General features: G+C 48.0%; 1 protein-coding gene across 1 annotated transcript in view; it reads left to right on the top strand.

Annotated features, from left to right (window-relative positions):
• Window positions 1-19,498, top strand: part of BAZ1B (bromodomain adjacent to zinc finger domain 1B) — a 116,002-nt gene that overhangs the window by 80,918 nt on the left and 15,586 nt on the right. The window lies entirely within an intron of this gene.

Here is a 19,498-nt window from a genome sequence, read left to right as displayed (position 1 = left end):
CGTGCATCTAATCCTCTTCTGTGTGATACTGCCTGCTGAGCCGTGTATCTAATCCTCTCCTGTGTGATACTGCCTGCTGAGCCGTGTATCTAACCCTATCGTGTGATACTGCCTGCTGAGCCGTGTATCTAATCCTCTCCTGTGTGATACTGACTGCTGAGCCGTGTATCTAATCCTCTCGTGTGATACTGACTGCTGAGCCGTGTATGTAATCCTATCCTGTGTGATACTGACTGCTGAGCCGTGTATCTAATCCTATCCTGTATGATACTGTATTCTGAGCCGTGTATCTAACCCTATCCTGTGTGATACTGCCTGCTGAGCCGTGTATCTAATCCTCTCCTGTGTGATACTGACTGCTGAGCCGTGTATCTAATCCTCTCCTGTGTGATACTGACTGCTGAGCCGTGTATGTAATCCTATCCTGTGTGATACTGACTGCTGAGCCGTGTATCTAATCCTATCCTGTGTGATACTGTATTCTGAGCCGGGTATCTAATCCTCTCCTGTGTGATACTTTCTGCTGAGCCGTGTATCTAATCCTCTCCTGTGTGTTACTGTCTGCTGAGCTGTGTATCTAATCCTCCTGTGTGATACTGCCTACTGAGCCGTGTATCTAATCCTCTCCTGTGTGATGCTGACTGCTGAGCCGTGTATCTAATCCTCTCCTGTGTGATGCTGCCTGCTGAGCCGTGTATCTAATCCTATCCCGTGTGATACTGCTCTCCTGAAATACTCTGTGCTGCTGTCACCCTGCTCCCAGAATCCTTGCTGCCTGCCATCCTCGGTGACCGAAGACCCCATTCCTCTCCTCAGATCCCGTCCTGGCGATGTGTGAAACCGAGGGGACAGGGGCCTGATGTATGGTGGAAGGAGCAGGGCGACAGCACCACAAAGTATTTCAGGAGAGCAGTGTGCTGGTCTGTGGGGGGCGCCCTGTTCGGTGCCAGGGATTGTACAAAGAGCGCTGTGTTTTATTCACATGGATGGACCGTCTGCTTGTCTGCTCCACAGAAATCCAGGAAATATGTCTGCTGATTGATGGCCTGTTCTGATCCAGACTAAATGGCTGCTCACTGTGTCTATAGATGTCATAGGTTTTTGTGCCAGATTTCAGTAGCTGCTCCCCCTAGTGTTAACAAGTGGAAATGCCAAACTTTTTAAAATTATTTTTCATATTTTGCAAAATTAAAAACAAACGATAATATTTTTTAAGAAAATGTAAACATTAATTCTTTACATTTTTTCAATTGCTGAAAAAAAATTTTTTGGATGGCACCTTCCCTTTAAAGAAAAGGATGCGTCTGTTTGTCAAAACTCCATGAGTGAATTTTAAATATTAAACTTTTGGCATAACTCTAGGATATGCTGTCACTTTTATGATAAAGGGGCTCTGAACTATTCATTCTGCTCTTCCTTATTTCAAAGTTGCGACTGCTTTTCCCAAGAAATTCTATTCTTATTCAAATGTGTCTTCTATAAGAAGAAACGTTCATCATTCTGTAGACATTCCTGCTCACTAGGAACCGTTGTCTGACATTCATATTGCATGAGGTTAATCATATTATCTGCTGGAGTCCACTAGGCTGAATACTTCTGTATGAATGTCATGGGCCATACAGTGTGGAAGCTGTCGGGTTATATACCTGTCAGAATGCTGCGGAGTTTACATTCTTTCTTGTAGGACACTTTCTGAGCCTCTTTGATTTGGCTCCAAACATTTTTCCATTCTAACATCAGTATCCTTGTGAAGGTGAAACTAACGTTTGTGTATGTTTTGGATGGGAGTTCCCCTTTTATGGCCATCCCAAAGTCCGCCTTTGAAGCTGTAAATTTCTCATGGTTGGTGTATTCTTGGAATGTCCACAAGGTGGCAGTACATGGGTATTGCATCCTGTCTTTGGCCATGGAGAGTGAAGCCTACTCTACTAAAGGTGCAAAATGCAGAAACTGCATATATGATTCATTGCGAAGTCTGAGCACAATGCTTACTAAAGGCTTTTGGTTGAGGTGGCATTAACTGGCTATCACTTTACAGGCAGGAAGAGATTTGAGAGGCTGAACAGGCCTTTTTTTTTTTTTTTTTTCTTGGGTATGTTATTTTAGTGCAGTGTCCATGTGCACTGCTTGCATGGTTGAACTTGACAGATAGTGACAAGATAAGTCCATACTCTGGGTATTTCACTTTAACCCTGTTAAGTAATTCCCTGTTTAATTGTTGCTCGTAACAAGAAGGAAGAATAATTATGCAAAGTCAGTAATATAGATATTTGGGTACTGTATACATAGCAGCACTGAGACATGGGGACCTTTCCGAAAGACCATCCAGTCCCATAGAGACCATATTTTCTGTTCCACTGTATAATGGTTCTTTTAAAGGGCACGTTACCTTTTTAAAATGTACTGTTTTTAAGTACACTGGCTAAAACAGTACAAAAATAAATCTTTCCTGGAAATACCAACATTAATTTTCCATTTTCAAACATGAAGAAAAATTTAAAAATCAATATTTACCCCTTTAGGCTATGTGCCCACGTAGCGATTTTTAAGCGTTTTTGCCGCGATTTTCGGCGCGAAAACGTTTAAAAATCGTGTACAGAACGCACCCCATGCATTCCTATGGCATTCCGCACATGCTGTGCTAATGCTGCGCTTTTTTCCACGGCGGAATCGCATCGCGGAAAAAATCGCAGCATGCTCATTCTTTTGTGCGGAATCGCCGCGATTCTGCACCCATAGGAATGCATGAGAACCGCTTACTTCCCGCATGTGGCTATGCCCACCATGCGGCAAGTTAAGCGTCTCATGTGCGGTTGGTACCCACGGTGTGGAGGAGAGGAGACTCCTCCAGGCCCTGGGTACCATACCCCTGTAAAAAAAAGAATAAAAAATAAAAAATCGGGGTATATTTACCGTCCGGCGCTGCATTCCCGGCCTAGCGTTCCCAGTAATGCCTTGCGGCAAGGCCCTGTAATGACGTAGTCTCGCGTGACTCTAGCGGTCTCGCGAGATCGCTATAGCAACGCGAGACTACGTCATCACAGGTCTCGCAAGGCATTACTGGGAACGCTGAGGCTCGGGAATGCAGTGCGGGACGCCGGAAGGTAAATATACACAGATATTTTTTTTTTTTTTTTTTTTTTTTTTTTTAGCATTTTAACATCCTATCTTTTACTACTGATGCTGCATTGGCGGCCTCAATAGTAAAAACCTGGTCACACTTGTCAAACACTTTGACGAGTGTGACCAACCTGTCAATCACTTTCCAAGCGATGCTTCAAATCGCTTGGAAAGTGCTTGAATATCGCACGCGAAAATCGCGATCATAATCGCGGTGAAATCGCACGGAAAAAACCGCGTGATTTCTGGGAAGGAGTCCGGTTTTTAGTGAGCGTTTTAAAACGCTACGTGGGCCCACAGCCTTACGACCTTTAATGTACCAGAGATTAAAGTAAAAAAATAGTTAATCCCCATACAGGGACTAAGTAAAGGAAATAAGTGAAAAATTGTAACAATACTTTAAAAAAAAAAATCAAAGAACAAAGGCTAAAAAGAATATACCAACAAATACACTTATGTAAATAAGATACACTTTTGGTATGTGACCTAAACGACCCGACCTATAAGTCACACTAGTTAACCCCCCCTTCAGTCAACACCATAAAAATTAAACGTGGCAAGAAATATGCTTTCATCATACCCCTGAACAAAAAGTGGAATAAAACGCAATCAGTTGATTGAAAATAGAAATGGTATCCCTGAAAACATAATCTTGGCCCACAAAAAACAAGCTGCCGTACAGCTCCATCAGCAGAGAAATAATTTGTACCCCTCAGAAAAAAGGGGATGCAAAACCATTTTGTTCTCTAGAATAGTTTTTATTGTGGAAAAACATCTAATATATAAAGCTCAAAGTGTGTGTGTGTATGTCCGGGATAGGCATCCGCACCGTCGCAGTTACAGCCACAAAATTTGGCACAGTCACACGTCTGGACCCCGAGAGCGTCCTAAACTATGTTGTGAGGCGAAATTTTAACCCCGCGCTTTCCAATTCACCAAACAATTTTGCCCCTATCTACATAATGGGGGAAAAAGTGTGTGCGTGTCAAGCCCTGCCCCTCATTATGATGTCACAATGGTTGCCATGGTGACGCTAATGTCGTCATAGGTTGCAAGCCCCGCCGCTCATTATGATGTCATAATGGTTGACTATGAGATGTGTGATGGGTATATGGGCACAGGACTATGGGATGGAGGATATGTATGATGGGTATATGGGCACGGGACTATGGGATGGAGGATATGTATGATGGGTATTTGGGCATGGGACTATGGGATGGAGGATATGTATGATGGGTATATGGGCACGGGACTATGGGATGGAGGATGTGTGATGGGTATATGGACACAGGACTATGGGATGGAGGATAACATTATCATTTGTTATAACTAACCACAGTTACTATGCCCGGGCAGCGCCGGGCTCTTCAGCTAGTTAAAAATATAAATGTGGTATGGCTATAATCGTACTGACCCAGAGAATAAAGATTCCTCGTCAATTTTACTACACTGAACGGCATTTTAAAAAATTGCTGGTTTATATTCATTCTTGCCTCCCAAAAATCCGACTAGAAAGCAAAAGTCATGTGCCCGAAAATGGTACCAATAAAAACGTCAACTTGTCCCGCAAAAAAAGCCTTCATATGGCTGTCGGCCGAAATATAGAAAAATTATAGTAGTCAAAATGAGGAAGCAAAAACTTGTTTTGCAATAAAAAGCGGCTTTTAGTGTGGTATTTTTGTGGTAAAAAATTTTCTCGTTCGCCTTATTGGGGGACACAGAGACCATGGGGTGTACGCTGCTGCCACTAGGAGGCTGACACTATGCACAAAAAAAGGTTAGCTCCTCCTCCGCAGTGTACACCCCACCGACTGGCAGGGAACTCCTCAGTTTAGCTTAGTGTCATTAGGAGGTGGACACGGGTCTTTCATTAGACCCTTATCTACCTCGATGTGCGTCGTTCCCTTTCAGGTTCTGGAGGGATACAGTGTGAATAGTCACAACTGTACTCCCACAAAGAGGCTTTGAGTACGGCGTGTACTGCCACCCCGTATCCTCATAGCTCTCCACAGCGGGACCAAGAGCTCAGCACGGGTGCGTGCCAGCGATCCAGATGGTCCTCGCTCCCTGTCTCCCACCCACTCGCCCACCAGAGCCTGTCGGTTTGGATGAGACGCGGCCACAAGAAGAGACGGATCAGACAGCGTGGGATAATGAGGTACCTTTATTGAATACAAGACGGAGGTAAGTATGGAGGCCGAGTCGCGTCCTCCTCATCCCTAGATGGGCATCTCGGCAGCTCCAATATTGTTCAAAGCGGCCACTGCGGCTGCCGCAATTACTCCTGGCCCTGGCATCAGTAGGGGTCTTGCCCGGCGTTTTCCCCCGCCTTTAGTCCTTGGCGCAGCAGATATCAGCGGCGTTCTGCAGAACGGTTGCCGAGGCAGCGCTGCGGGACCTCCGCGCCGCCCCTCGCTGACAGGCGGCCGCCGCTATTAATTTAGGCCCCGGCTTCATTTCGGGCCTTCTTCTGCGTCGCGGCCACGCCCCCCGCCCCCTTCTTCTAAGCGGGCTTCTCTCCCGCCCGTTCTAGGCCCACCCACCGCTCTCTTTGATCCTAGCCTGTTCTTGGCCAGCGGGCGGTGCCTTCCTTCAGCTTCGGCGGCTAGCGCCGCCCTTCTTCCTCTGAGAGCGCACGTTCCTCCTGCTCCTCTCAGGCGGCCGCCATCTTCGCAGCCTGTCAGCCGGATACCGCTCTCCGCTGCCCTACATCTTCCGACAAGTCTTGTGGCACGTTCCCTAGGGACACCGGACCGTGAGTATCTCTGCATCTGCAGACTGACACCCTCCTCTGCCTTTTTGACCCCCAACCTTCCGGCAGCAGGACAGCCTACTCCACTCTGCCTGGACTGCAGCAACCCCATTCAGCAAGACCCCCGTCCAGGAGCCATCTATTGCGCCATGTGGAAGCGAACCCCCCATTACTGGTTGGGCCTCGTCTTTCTCAATCTGTGGCAGACCTCACCAGGGTGTCTCAGTCCCTAGTAGCCGTCCTTGATAGGTTGCCCCTGGACACTTCTGCAGGGTCCAGCAGGTCACATGATGCTCCATTTGAGCCAGCCAGCAGAAGCCGCAAAAGGTCCAGACAGGACCTCCGGCCGGGATCCTCTCCTGGCCTCACATCCCCACATAGTCCTTCCCAGCAGTCGCCCTCCCGTGCCTCCTCACCCAAGTCAGGTGAAGCGCTTTCGGATGTGTCATCCGAAGAGATCTTAATGCTGGATTCGGACCAGGACGCGGACATGAAGGTTACGGTACAGAACCTCATTGCTGCGATTAAACACACCTTCGAAATCTCAGACTCCCCTGCTAAATCCTCAGAACAGGAGGTTTCGTTCAGACGGGCAGAAACACCTTCCAGGGTCTTCGCTTTCCGATCCGAGTTTGGCAGGATCCTTACCAGGGAAAGAGAAAATCCAACCAGGCGCTCTCAAAGAGGGAAGCGCCTCGGCGTGCTGTACCCGTTTGCCAAGGAGCTTACCGACAACTGGTCCGCTTCCCCCTCGGTAGACGCACCCGTGTCCAGACTTTCTGACAACATGGTCCTCCCGATTTCAGGTGTGGCGTCATTAAAGGATTCTAATGTTAGAATTATAGAATCTTTAGCAAAGTCAACATTCGAAGCGGCTACAGCAGTGCTAAGCCCAGCCTTCGCTTCATCTTGGGTAGCGAAGGCCAGAGCCACTTGGGCAGAGGAACTCCGCAAGGGCATCCTAGTTAAAGCCCAACCAGAGCAATTGGCCGAACTGGCCAACCAGATCTCTCATGCATGGGATTATCTGCTCTCTGCCTCCTTGGATGCCGCGTCTTGCGCAGTTCAGGCGTCAAGCAACGTGGTAGCAATCCGACGTTCAATTTGGCTCAAGGCTTGGCAGGCGGATTTGGCTTCAAAAAAGTCCCTTACCAATCTGCCTTTTCAGGGAGCGTGTCTCTTCGGATCCCAGCTGGACCAGATTATTAAGGACGCCGCTGGAGGCACGAGTTCCCTCCTCCCTCAGTCCAAGCCTCGCAGACCTCCGTTAAGACGTCAGTTTCAGCCCTTTCGGACTTTCCGCCGCTTCAATGCGGCAGACAACTTCTCTAACCAACAGAGACCGCAGGCACGCCAGGATAGAGAAAAGGTGTCCTTCAGACCCATTCCCTCCTGGCGATCTCACAACTCCCAGGGCAGATCCTCCAGATCTGGACGGTCCACAGCAGCATGACTATCAACGAACTCTCGAGGGTCCTTCCCAATTAGGAGGTCGACTCCCTTTCTTCAGAGACGTCTGACTTGCCTCAGTAGAGGACGCTTGGGTCAGGGAGGTTGTATCATCAGGATACAAGATAGAGTTCGTTTCTCATCCCCGGGATCGTTTCTTCGAGTCCTGACCTCCAAAAGATCCCGCCTTAGTTCCGGGGTTCTTTGCGTCCATCGCCTATCTCCTCAATTCCGGAGTGATAGTGCCCGTTCCCGAATCAGAACGTTTCACAGGGTTTTATTCAAACCTGTTCGTGGTACCGAAAAAAGGCGGTACAGTTCGCCCATCTTGGACCTCAAGTTACTCAACAAGAATCCGACTGCGTCATTTCCGAATGGAGTCTCTTCGGTCAGTAATCGCTTCCATGGAAACGCAGGAGTTCATGTGTGCATCCAAGATGCCTATCTACACGTTCCCATATTCTCCGGCCCTCAGAAATTCCTGCGTTTCGCGATTTGCCAGGAACATTACCAGTTTGTTGCACTACCGTTCGGTCTCGCCTCCGCACCCAGAGTGTTTACAAAGATCATGGCGGCGTTGACGGCCTTGTTGAGAATCAGAGCTCTCGTTCTTTTTCCGTACCTCGATGACATTCTGATCACAGCTCCGTCCTTTCATCAAGCTTACCAAAGTATTACCATCGTCCTCGACACCCTGTCCAATTTCGGGTGGCTCATCAACAAAGAAGTCCTGCCTGGTTCCGACACAATGTCTTGTGTTTCTGGGTCTATTGTTCGACACTCGTTGATCAAGGGTTTTTCTCCCACAAGAAAAGATTTGCTCCCTGCAGCGGGATGTACGATCGCTACAGATCTTACGACTTCCATCTCTCCGGACAATAATGAAAGTCCTAGGAAAGATGGAGGCAGCGACAGAGGCGGTTCCCTTTGCCCAATTTCACACCAGACCTCTCCAACACGCCATCCTGTCTCGGTGGAACAGGTCTGTTTTATCTCTGGATCGCCCAGTTTGTCTTTCATACCGGGTCAAGCAGTCCCTCAATTGGTGGCTGACGTCTCCACTCATCTCCCTAGGACGGTCTTTCCTCCCCATTCACTGGCAGCTTGTGACGCCGTTTGCCAACCTCCTCGGCTGTGGAGCAGTGTTCCGCGAACACACTGTTTAGGGTCGGTGGTCGACGCAGGAGTCAGCCCTGCCGATCAACGTTCTCGAGATACGAGCGATTTATCTGTCTCTCGTTCACTGGGAGAGACTTCTCAGGGGCCTGACTATTCAGATTCAGACAGACAATGCCACAGCGGTGGCATATGTCAACCGCCAAGGGGGGACACTGAGTGTCTCAGCCCTGGCAGAGGTGTCCAAGATTCTTCATTGGGCAGAGGTTTCAGTCCCGGCTATATCCGCGGTGCACATTACCGGCGTGGACAACTGGACCGCCGATTTTCTCAGCCGCGAGGGTCTTGCGGCGGGAGAGTGGTCCCTACATCCGGAGGTATTTCTTCAGCTTTGCCGTCGTTTGGGAACCCCGGACGTAGATCTGCTAGCTTCTCTCCTCAATAGGAAAGTCCCACAGTTTGTATCCAGGGCTCGAGATCCCCTCGCAGTGGGCGCTGACGCTCTGGCCATTCCTTGGTCGCAGTTCGAGCTCCCCTACCTGTTCCCTCCCCTGCCTCTTCTTCCTAAGCTGTTGAAGAAGATCAGAGCAGAAGGGATTCCAGTTATTCTCATCGCCCCGAATTGGCCCAGATGGTCTTGGTTCGCGGACGCCGTTAACCTTCTCGCTGACGCCCCCCGGAAGCTTCCAGACAGGGCAGATCTGCTGTCTCAAGGTTCGATTTGCCACCCCAATTCTCGGCCTCTCAATTTAACGGCGTGGCTGAGACCGAGGTTTTGAAACGATAAGGCTTTTCGGATCGAGTTATTCAGACCATGATCCGGGCCAGAAAGCCATCGTCTTCCAAAATTTATTACCGTTCTTGGAAGGCCTATTTCACTTGGTGCGAGGCCAACGACATTCCGCCCATGCGTTTTTCGCTCCCTTCTGTCCTGGCGTTTCTTCAGGCAGGGCTTGATGCAGGCCTTGCCCTCAGCTCTTTAAAAGGTCAAGTTTCGGCGCTGTCCGTTTTATTTCAGAAGACATTGGCCTCCCGTCCTCAGGTCAAAACCTTCCTTCAAGGTGTGGCTCATGCGGCTCCTCTGTACCGAGCGCCCGTAGATCCTTGGGATCTTAATTTGGTTCTCAAGGTTCTGCAAGGTCCTCCCTTTGAACCTCTCAGGGAAGTTTCCCTATCTCTCCTTTCATGGAAAGTAGCCTTCCTAGTAACCATCACCTCCATCCGGTGCGTGTCGGAATTGGCGGCCCTCTCTTGCCGCTCTCCTGTCTTGGTACTCTACCAGGACAAGGTAGTTCTGCAGTCTCCGCCCTCTTTCCTTCCTAAGGTGGTGTCAGCTTTCAACCTGAATGAGGACATTGTTCTCCCGTCATTTTGTCCGGGTCTAGCTCACCCTCGGGAGCGGTCCTTGAACAAGCTGGACTTGGTCAGGGCGATGAAGGTGTACCTAGCTAGGACGACCCCTTTGCGGAAGACAGACTCTCTCTTCGTCATTCCAGATGGGGCGCGGAAAGGTCACCCGGCTTCCAAAAGCTACTATTGCTCGCTGGATCAGATCGGCAATTTTGGAGGCCTTCCGGGTTAAGCATCGAGCGCACTCTACCCGGGCAGTGGGTGCTTCCTGGGCGGTACGCCACAGAGCCTCCGCGCTGCAGCTTTGCAAAGCTGCATCCTGGTCATCGGTTCACACGTTTGTGAAAATTCTACAGAGTCCACACCTACGCTTCGGCAGACGCCAGCCCTAGGTAGAAGGATTCTGCAGGCAGCGGTGGTGAGTCCACTGGCCTGATGGAAGTTTTTTCCCACCCCAGGGACTGCTTTGGGACGTCCCATGGTCTCTGTGTCCCCCAATAAGGCGAACGAGAAAACAGGATTTTTGGGTTGCTTACCGTAAAATCTGTTTCTCGGAGCCTTCATTGGGGGACACAGCACCCTCCCATGTTCTACAACTCCTGTTCTTACTTTGGTTGATTGGTTACAGTTGAGTTCTGTTTTCACTCTATTCTGTTACTTCTCCTACTGCTTTCTCACTAACTGAGGAGTTCCCTGCCGGTCGGTGGGGTGTACACTGCGGAGGAGGAGCTAACCTTTTTTTGTGCATAGTGTCAGCCTCCTAGTGGCAGCAGCGTACACCCCATGGTCTGTGTCCCCCAATGAAGGCTCCGAGAAACAGATTTTACGGTAAGCAACCCAAAAATCCTGTTTTCTTTGCATACCAATGGTGTAAAATTCTCTGGTGTCAATATAACTGCACCCTAAGATTCATTTGAGGTGTAATTTTGTAAAATGGGGTCACTAATGGAGGGGTGGGGTCTGCTGTACTGGCACCTCAAGGGCTCTCCCAGTGGGTCATGGCAACCTCAAACCTAAACAGTAAAATCTGTGTTCCAATATGGCGCTCCTTCACTTCTAAGCTTTGCACTCTGCCTCAAAAGCAGTTTTCTACCATATATGGAGTATTGGTGAACTCAGGAGAAACTGCACAACAAATTATACACTTCATTTTTCTCCTATTATCCCTACTGAAGAATAAAAACTTGGGGATAGAGCAACATTTTAATGGAAGAATAACTTTTAATTGACTCATCCCAATGTTATACAATTCTATGAATCGCTTGAGGGTAAAAATGCTCACTACACTTCTAGATGAATTCCTCAAGAGATTGTTTCCAAAATGGGGTCACTTGTGGGGATTTCTGCTATTTTGGCGTGTCAGCGCCTCCCCAAACGTGTCATGGCATCAGCAATATATTCCAGCTAAAATTGCTCTCCAGAATTCATTTGGCGCTAATTTCTTTCTGACTCCTGCCATGTGCTCAAACTGTGTTTTCCACCACATATGGGGTATCTTACCCACTTATTTTGGGGACTATTTTCTCATGTTACCCTTGTGAAAATGAAACATTTGGGCAGAAGCAATGTTTTTGCTGGGAAAGTTTTTTTTTTTATTTTTTTTTTCCATTTACATTGTTCAACATTATAAAATCCTGCAAGGCACCTGCGGTTTCAAGGTACTTGCCACATGTCTAGATATGTTCCTTGATTGACAAATCATACAAAAAGGAATGGAAGCTATATACCATAAAATCAGTAAAGTTTTATTAGGAATAAATTAAAAATGCCTTCTAGCACAATACAATACATATGGGGGCAAAAAAAGAAATAGGCCTTAAACACCAGTATATGGGGTTCAAAGAGATATATACTACATACATGTATTCTATTATTGATCCATAAAGGTGTCCCATAAAAAAAATTAATGGAGCAAATAATATAACGCTTCCAAAAGGAATGACTCCTAAAAAAGGTCAATATATGAATAAATAACAATTGATCTTATGTAAAAACCCCATTGAAATCAGCTGAAATGGCTATGATAGCCATATGCCGTATAAGTGCAAAGTGCAGTATATAGACAGACATACTATACAGGGTGGTGCATAGTGCAATGAATAAACATGCTGGCTAGATAAGGCAAAGTATATAGACTGCCAAAAAGGAAAGGGTTACTGCTGATAGATGGTATACTTGGAAGGCCGTGGCACCCCTGACATGCATTTCGCGCCTAAGCTTTCTTCTTAAGCACACTCCCTTAAGAAGCTTAGCCGCGAAACGCACGTCATATTTAGTGGCCGACTTTTCCGCCTGCGCTAACGTCGCCGCCCCCTCCTCTTGGCGCCTCTCATTCCTTACGAGACGCGCAATTCTAATCTCGGGTGCAATGTCTTTTACCTCAGCCTGCTCTGGACAGCCGGATACTGGGTGACACCACCGGGCCACTGCTTTCCTCCCGGGGTACACAGCACATGACCATGGGTGAGCTGCATCTGCCCTCAGATTAAAGCTTAACCCCTTCCTGGCACATTCCCTGCAGCTGCAGACACTCTATTAACCTTTTCAGGAGCGCTATGTCTCAATCTAAGGAGTCTAAATGGGCTGCTAAGAAGCACTGCGTTTTTTACCGTGTGTACCAGTCTGCCTTACCCAGTGCACCGACTGCAACCCGGACTGTGCGCCGGCCTGCACTCAAACGCCCCTCGCCGCCGCTGCGGACGGGCCTCCTGCATTTAGTACCCCAGAGTGGGCAGCGTCCCTGTCACGGTCAGTGGAGTCTCTGACCCAGCCTATATTCTCCCTCCGGGAGGACTCCTTATGTCAGAAAGCGTCCTTACCTCCCGAGAAGGGCTCTGGCGTCGGCCGGGAACCGTCCACCAGCAGGGGCGGTACTCGTTCAAGGGATGGTCAGGTCTCTAGAAAGCAGACCCATGACGCGTCCCCTAATCCCATTCGCGCCTCAGCATCGGCGACTCCTGTCTCTCGCTCTCCCTCTCCTGAGGTTCACAGCGAGCACGACTCTGAATTCGAATCTGACACGTCAGCCCCTCAGAATCCCCCAACTGATCAAGAGTTGCTTGATTCTCTTATAGAATCAGTCAACAGGATTCTGAAGTTGGATGAGGAAAATATTCCCGCTCCAGCACACCCTCATTTCATTTCTCATTTAAGAAATCCAAGCGTGTGCGCAGGTTATTTATCAGCCATCCGGAGTTTAAGGAAATTATCCAGAAACATAGGGATCGTCCACATAAGCGGTTCACAGGGCAAAAGTCTACTCAGGCTAAATACCCTTTTGATCCAGACCTAATGAAGGATTGGTTAGAGTCCCCTCCGGTGGACCCTCCTGTATCGCGTCTTGCTTCTAAAACGCTCCTATCCATTTCTGAGGGTTCCTCACTGAGAAACTCTCCGATTTGTCAAATTGACTACCTTGCCTGTTCAGTTTTTGAAGCTTCAGGAGCAGCGCTTTTTCCATCTTTCGCGGCAATTTGGTTCACTAAGGTAATGGCCGCTTGGGCAGAAGTTTTGATTACGTCCTTCCAGGGCACCAATCTTCCTCCGGATGCAACCACTCTCGCCAGGCAGATAATTCACGCGGCGGACTTTATAGTAGACTCTTCTTTTGATGCCGCCAATTGCGCTGCTCAAACTGCCGCTAATGCGATCGCCATTAGAAGAGCACTATGGCTCCTTCCTCAACAAAAGGCTGTTCGGCCGTTTCGCAACCAACAGCTGACACATTTTCGATGTTTTCCGCAACAATTCCGGTTGGTCCTCTTCTGCCTTCTCTTCTGGATCAGGTCAGTCCCCACGAGGAGACAGGCTCCCAGGTCTCATACAGACCTAACCGCTCTTGGACACCCAGGCCTGGGGCTTCTGGATCTAGGGGAGCCAGATCTCACAGATCTACCCAATGAGTTGTTGCGGTATCCGATGGACACCGACAAAGTAGGCGGTCGCCTACTTTTCCTTCACCCACACCTGGCTCGCGGTTGTCCACAAGTGGGTCAGGGAGCTGGTGTCCTCCGGATACAAGATAGAATTATCCTTCTCAATCTTCCCCCCCCCCCCCCCCCCCCCCCCGGGAAAAAAAAAAAAGACAAGCCTTCCTTCGGGCTGTTCAGGCTCTGCTAAGGGACGGAGTCATTCCGGTCCCTCATCACGAAAGGTTCAGGGGATTTTATTCAAACCTTTTTGTAGTTCCAAAAAAGGACGAGATGATGCGACCCATTGTGGATCTCAAACTGTTAAATCAGTTTGTCAAGGTACGGCGATTCCGAATGGAATCTCTTCGATCAGTTGTCGCTTCCATGGAAAAAGGAGAGTTTCTACCATCCATCGACATCAAGGACGCTTACCTTCACATTCCAATCTGCCCGTCCCACCAGCAGTTCCTGCGTTTTGCAATTCACGAGGAACACTTCCAGTTCGTTGCCTTGCCCTTTGGACTCTCCACTGCCCCAGGGTCTTTACCAAGGTCATGACGGCTGTTATGGCCATTCTCCACTCTCGGGGAGTAGTGGTGTTACCGTATCTGGATCACCTGCTCGTCAGGGGTCCGTCCCTTCCAGCCTGCGAGGAATCTGTGGATATAACAGTAAATACACTTTCTCACCTGGGGTGGAAGATAAACTTCGAAAAGTCTCTCCCAAAACCTGCTCAGCAGATTTCCTTTTTAGGAATGATCTTGGACACTTCCCGCGGGTTGGTCATGCTCCCTCCAGAAAAGACCCAAGCCTTACAACAGGCAGTGCGGACTCTTTCCCGACCAGTTTCTCACTCCATTTGTTTCAGCATGAGTTCTCGGACCGATGGTGGCTGCGATGGAAGCAGTTCCATTTGCACAGTTCCATCTCCATCCCTTACAACATGCGTTGCTGTTAGCTTGGGACAAGAACCCGTTCTCCCTGGACCGTCGGATCCTTCTGTCCCTGCAGGTCAGGCAAGCCCTCAGGTGGTGGACACTGAGGTCCTCCCTGAATCAAGGGAGGTGTTTTCTCCCGGTAAGTTGGTTGGTAGTAACCACCGACGCAAGTCTTCTTGGCTGGGGTGCGGTCTTTCGTCACCACACGGCACAGGGTCGTTGGTTTACCCGAGAGTCACGTCTCCCCATCAACATTTTAGAGATACAAGTGATCAGATTAGCTCTACGGAGTTTCCAACATCTCCTCGCTGGTCACCCCATCAGGATCCAATCCGACAACGCCACGGCTGTAGCGTATATCAACCGCCAGGGAGGTACCCGGAGCAGGATGGCCATGCACGAAGTGAGTCACATCCTCCATTGGGCCGAGACCAACCATTCGCCCATCTCAGCAATCCACATCCCGGGCGTAGAAAATTGGGCGGCAGATTTTCTCAGTCGCCAAGGCATTGCCTCGGGATAGTGGTCTCGTCATCCTGAAGTCTTTCAGCAGATTTGTCATCGTTGGGAGACTCTGGATGTGGATCTCATGGCCTCAAGACTAAACAACACGGTTCCTTGGTTAATTGCCTGATCGCGTAATCCATGCGCCATTGGAGCGGACGCCCTAGTTCTGCCATGGCACCGGTTCCGGCTACCATACAGCTAGGTCCATATATATTTGGACAGACAGCATTTTTCTAATTTTGGTTCTAGGCATTACCACAATGAATTTTAAACAAAACAATTCAGATGCAGTTGAAGTTCAGACTTTCAGCTTTCATTTGAGGGTATCCACATTAAAATTGGATGAAGGGTTTAGGAGTTTCAGCTCCTTAACATGTGCCACCCTGTTTTTAAAGGGACCAAAAGTAATTGGACAATTGACTCAAAGGCTATTTCATGGACTGGTGTGGGCAATCCCTTCCTTATGTCATTCTCAATTAAGCAGATAAAAGACCTAGAGTTGATTTGAGGTGTGGTGCTTGCATTTGGAAGGTTTTACCGTGAAGGAAACATGCAGTCAAAGGAGCTCTCCATGCAGGTGAAACAAGCCATCCTTAAGCTGCAAAAACAGAAAAAACCCATCCGAGAAATTGCTACAACATTAGGAGTGGCAAAATCTACAGTTTGGTACATCCTGAGAAAGAAAGCAAGCACTGGTTAACTCATCAATGCAAAAAGACCTAGGCGCCCATGGAAGACAACAGTGGTGATCGCAGATTTCTCCATGGTGAAGAGAAACCCCTTCACAACAGCCAACCAAGTGAACAACACTCTCCAGGAGGTAGGCGTATCCATATCCAAATCTACCATAAAGAGAAGACTGCATGAAAGTAAATACAGAGGGTTCACTGCACGGTGCAAGCCACTCATAAGCATCAAGAATCAAAAGGCTAGACTGGACTTTGCTAAAAAACATCTAAAAAAGCCAGCACAGTTCTGGAAGAACATTCTTTGGACAGATGAAACCAAGATCAACCTCTACCAGAATGATGGAAAGAGAAAAGTATGGCGAAGGCGTGGTACAGCTCATGATCCAGAGCATACCACATCATCTGTAAAACATGGCGGAGGCAGTGTGATGGCTTGGGCATGCATGGCTGCCAGTGGCACTGGGTCACTAGTGTTTATTGATGATGTGACACAGGACAGAAGCAGCCGAATGAATTCTAAGGTATTCAGAGTCATACTGTGTGCTCAGATCCAGCCAAATGCAGCCAAACTGGTCGTCGTCTCATAGTACAGATGGACAATGACCCAAAACATAAAGCCAAAGCAACCCAGGAGTTTATTAAAGCAAAGAAGTGGAATATTCTTGAATGGCCAAGTCAGTCACCTGATCTCAACCCAATTGAGCATGCATTTCACTTGTTAAAAACTAAACTTCAGACAGGCCTACAAACAAACAGCAACTGAAAACCACCGCAGTGAAGGCCTGGCAGAGCATCAAAAAGGAGGAAACACAGCGTCTGGTGATGTCCATGAGTTCAAGACTTCAGGCAGTCATTGCCAACAAAGGGTTTTCAACCAAGTACTAGAAATGAACATTTTATTTACAATTATTTAATCTGTCCAATTACTTTTGGTCCCTTTTAAAAACAGGGTGGCACATGTAAAGGAGCTGAAACTCCTAAACCCTTCATTCAATTTTATTGTGGATACCCTCAAATGAAAGCTGAAAGTCTGAACTTCAACTGCATCTGAATTGTTTTGTTTAAAATTCATTGTGGTAATGTCTAGAACCAAAATTAGAAAAATGTTCTCTGTCCAAATATATATGGACCTAACTGTACATCTTCCCTTGCTTTCGAGGGTTATCAAGAAGATCAGAGTGGAGGGAGTGCCAGTGATCCTAGTCGCGCCAGTTTGGCCGCGCCGAGCATGGTATGCAGAACTAATACAACTAGTCGCCGACGTACCCTGGCGACTTCCAGATCGCATGGATCTACTCTCACAGGGCTCGATATACCACCAGAACTCCGGTGCCCTGTCTTTGACGGTGTGGCTGTTGAATCCTGGATTTTATCACAGGCTGAGTTCTCTCACAACGAGATTTCCACCATGATTAGTGCTAGGAAGCCTGTGTCCATGCGCATCTATCACCGCACCTGGAAAACCTTTTCGTGGTGCAAGGATCATGGTCGATCACCTCTGGTGTTTTTCCATTCTGGCTATATTGGAAGTCCTTCAGTCCGGATTAAAATCAGGCCTTAAGCTTAGCTCGCTCAAGGGCCAAATTTCAGCCTTGTCAGTGCTTTTTCCAACGCAAAATTGTCACCAAACTTCAGGTCAAGACGTTCATTCAAGGAGTTTCCCATGTGGCACCTCCTTATAGAAGGCCATTGGAATCATGGGACCTTAACCTGGTTCTCGGTTTCTTTAAAGGAGGCTGCTTTCGAACCACTGCAGGACGTGTCGTTGACCGTCCTCTCTTGGAAGGTGGTCTTTCTAGTGGCAATTACGTCAGACGAGTTTCGGAATTGTCAGCCCTGTCCTGCCGTTCTCCGTTCCTGAATTTTCATCAGGACAAGGTAGTTCTCAGGATGTCCCCGTCCTTCCTGCCCGAGGTCGTCTCCTCTTTCCATCTCAACGAGGAGATTGTTTTGCCTTCCTTTTGTCCGGCGCCAGTCCATCGCATTGAGAAGGCCCTCAACACCCTGGATGTGGTTAGGGCGCTGAGATGGTACATCTCGCAGACGGCTCCCTTCCGCAAGTCAGATGCCCTGTTCATACTTCCAGAGGGGCATAGGAAGGGGTCTAGCCGCGTCAAAAACGCTACCCAGGTGGGTTCGCTTGGCGATTCAGGAATCCTACCGTGTCAGGAACGCGCCTGTCCCAGCGGGGATTAAGGTGCACTCTACCCGGTCAGTGGGCGCCTCTTGGGCCATTCGGCACCAGGCCTCGGCAGAACAGGTCTACGAGGCTGCGACTTGGTCCAGTCTGCGTACTTTTACAAAAACCTTACCAAATTCATTCTCGGGCCTCTGCAGATGCAGCTCTCGGCAGACGCAACCTGCAGTCGGCAGTACCTCAGTGTTGACTCGGTGGTACATGGGGTATTAGCAGATGTATGCTCCCCACCCAGCTACTGCTTTAGGACGTCCCACTGTCTGTGTCCCCCAATGAGGCGTAGGAGAAATAGGGATTTTTGTGTAATCACCGTGAAATCCTTTTCTCTAAGCCAATCATTGGGGGACACAGCACCCACCCTGTTTAGCCTACTGGCTCATTGTAGCATTCTTAGGTAGTGACATAGTTATGGTTTTGACTGTTTAAGCTCCTACTGCTTTTTTTCACCGAACTGGAGAAATCTCATCCAGCGAGAGGGTGTATACTGCAGGGGAGGAATTAACTTTTTTCTGGTTTACTTAGTGTCGTCCTAGTGGCAAGCAGCAATAACACCCATTGTCTGTGTCCCCCCCAATGATTAGCTCGGAGAAAAGGATTTTATGGGGAGTACACAAAAATCCCCTTTATTTCTTCTATTGCACTTTTGAAAATACAAAATTTGGTTCTAAATCAATTTGCTCTAATTACTGAAAGGCCCCTAAAGGGTCAAACTCCTTAGAGAGGTGTAGTTTTAAAATTGTCACTTTTGGGTATTTTCTGTCACATAAGGCCCTCATTCACTATAAAAAAAGATGTCCGCTTAAAAAAAAAAAAAAAAAAAGTCTGATAAACATCAAACTCTTCTGACTTTCTAAGGGAAAAATTTGCTGATGTAAAAAAGACATTTGGGAAGTGTGTGTTGTGTGGTAGAACGTTCTGGTTAAAGGACATAAAAATTTGAAAATTGCTAAGTTTTTACGATCACATTTGATATTTTCATAAACTTGAAAAATACCAACCAAAATTTACTGTTAACATAGTACAATGTCACGAGAAAAACAAACTGGATCACTGGGATCCATTGAAGCGTTAGTTACCACATAATGTGACACTGGTGATAATTGAAGAAATTGGCCTTGTCAGGAAGGTGAAAACAGACTAAGGGGCGAAGTGGTTAAATGGGGTACCACATAAAGAGTAACAAACCTGTGTATAGCAGACATCCACAATGGTAAGGCTCTTGTCTGCATCTGTTGCCGCTACCATAGAGATGCTGGACGACCACCAGACAACTCACAACGAATGAAGGCTATATCTGCTACTCCATTGTATCTTTTCATAGAGCTTGCTTGGCAAGTGTAAAACAACTTACATTGCATCAGACTAAACTATGTTCCTAAATGTAGCCGAATGATCCTATAGTAGGATATTGGGTGGTAGACCTGGTGTCTCTAACCATTCTCCCCATATCTGTTCAGATATTTGTGCAC

This window comes from Dendrobates tinctorius, unplaced genomic scaffold (genome assembly GCF_039654945.1).
Source record: "Dendrobates tinctorius isolate UK_male_01 unplaced genomic scaffold, ASM3965494v1 ptg000016l, whole genome shotgun sequence".
Classification (NCBI taxonomy): Eukaryota; Metazoa; Chordata; class Amphibia; order Anura; family Dendrobatidae; genus Dendrobates; species Dendrobates tinctorius.
This window is presented reverse-complemented; position numbering and strand designations above follow the sequence as displayed.